Here is a 2562-nt window from a genome sequence, read left to right as displayed (position 1 = left end):
CACACTTTGGCCTTCCTTCCTGAGCTTCATGTGGTCTGTAAGTTGTATCATGGGTATTCTGAGCTTTTTTCCTAATATCCACTTACCACTGAGTATATACCATGTATGTTCTTTTGTGACTATGTTACCTCAATCAGGATGATATTTTTTAGTTCCATCCATTTGGCTGTGAATTTCATGAAGTCATTGTTTTTAATGGCTGAGTAGTACACCACTATTTTTAGAACCAGAACCCCTCAGATTTTGGCATTTTTTCAGTCCCACACTTTCAGTGCACACCTGGTGACTACACAGTCAGACAGAAAAACAGGTTATCTATCTATATGTTTATTTACCTATTGACACCTAAAGCAAAACTGGCCATTAATCTGGACATTTGCCTGAGATTTGATGTTATTTATTTATTTATCCTTTGCTGTATATTGTGATCTTATTTAATTTTATGTCACTTAAGTACCCTGTAATGAATTCTTTAATCATAATTAAGGATATTAATGTGATTTCTGGGGGAGATAGATATTTAGAGATTTCTAACATTTGATTCCATTAATAACCAAGGACAGTTAAATTAATCATATCAATTCGTTATAAAAATCTTTATTTTATGACAGTTGTAGCATAGAATTACTTTTAATTGTGTTATATGACAAATTCTAAAAGAATTGTTTGAATAAATAATTCTCTATATGCAACAGAGTGACAGTAGTTACTATTAAGTAACCCACGCCATTGCTTAAACAGTAATGAAATGGTGAGAATAAAAATGCTGAGTGAAGAGTATGTTAGAGAGGAGAAGAATATCTTATTTCCTTTTCTGAAGGTAAAGTTTGAAAGTACATAAATAAGGAAGTGCTTGAAAAAGTCCATGATTGAAAGCCTGAGGGATTTGCCAATTAAAGCAAAATCATTCAAATGGTGAGAGTTCTATCCTCCACAGACAGGATCAAAGAGACTTAGAACTACAGAAGTATACTGCAAAATAAATGATATTGTTTTCACAATTTACTTAATGGAGAAACTGGGGCAAAAGCAGATTAAGGGAACTTTGTGGGAAGTTATATATTTACAGCTTTCTGACATGTGACACCATGAATAACCAAGGGCACTTAAATTCAAAAGAAAAAATGGGGATAGAACATTTGAAATCATAGATGAAGTGACCATATGTGTTAGAGAGGTGGCTCCACAGAAAGGAGCAGTGGCTGGTTTTGGACAGGACCTGGGTTCAGTTCTTAGCATGTATCTGATGGTTTACAACCATTTATAAATCCTGTTCTAGGGAATCCAATGAGTTTTTTTCTTCTGACTTTCCTGGGCATGCATACACACACACACACACACACACACACACACAAATATATATATATATATATATATATATATATATATATATATATATAATATATATAAATAAATATATAAATATGTGTAAATAAATATATATATATAAATATATATAAATATATATATATAAATATATATAAATATATATATTTGTGTGTGTGTGTGTGTGTGTGTGTAAACCTATTTTAAGGTTAAACTACCATACCTTTGTTTCGAGAGAATGTTTATTTTTCTTTCATATGTGAGTTTTTCTAGTAATTGTAGTTTTTGAGTATAAGGGAATTATTTAGCCCCTATTATTTCCTAGAAGTTTGGGTATATACACAAGTATTTCTTCACCATTAGAAGATCATTATGAAATAGTATCAATCTAATAGGATTCCCTTAAATATAACTTACCCCACATTTCTCTCTCTCTCTCTTTATATCTTAGGGTTTTTTTTTTCTTTTTGGTAATAGAACTTTAGAACGGGTTTTTTGCATTAAATTTATTTAAAAGACATTGAGCTTCCAGGACCCTGAATTTTAGATAATACTTCATTAACTATGATTTCTATATACTGACCTTTTTCTCTTTTTACTAGGAAATCTGCAGTATAAGATTGTGTTCATTCGGGCTGGTGAGATGGCTCAGTTGGTAAGAGCACCCGACTCCTCTTCTGAAGGTCCGAAGTTCAAATCCCAGCAACCACATGGTGGCTCACAACCATCCATAACGAGATCTGACTCCCTCTTCTGGAGTGTCTGAAGACAGCTATAGTGTACTTACATATAATAATAAATAATAATAAAAAAAAAAAGATTGTGTTCATTCAGTATCATCACATATTCTCCTTGTGTTGTTCATTCTATTTTATTTCATTTTATTTTCACTCATGAAGTACTTTGGAAATTATATCTTTTAAAAGCATAAATAATAACTGTTTTATATAGTATTTTATAATACTATTTTATGGATACTAATTCTCTTGTTTCCTTAACATTGGAACTCTTGTTATCAATAACCCAAGTGCAATTTTTTTTTATTTGATTCAATGACTAAATTTTCTTTGTTTATGTGAATATGATTTGGGTCTTTTGGACTGGAACATAGCAGCTTGTCAATAGTTATACCACTGAGGGGAATTCCACAGCATTTCCCAACAGTTATTATCTCCTAATAGTCTGTTACTAAAGAGTGGGAACTCATAAGGCTGTCCTCCATTTATGACAAAATGT

The sequence above is a fragment of the Mus caroli genome, unplaced genomic scaffold (genome assembly GCF_978045245.1).
Source record: "Mus caroli unplaced genomic scaffold, Mus_caroli_1 scaffold_7, whole genome shotgun sequence".
NCBI classification, from domain to species: Eukaryota; Metazoa; Chordata; class Mammalia; order Rodentia; family Muridae; genus Mus; species Mus caroli.
This window is presented reverse-complemented; position numbering follows the sequence as displayed.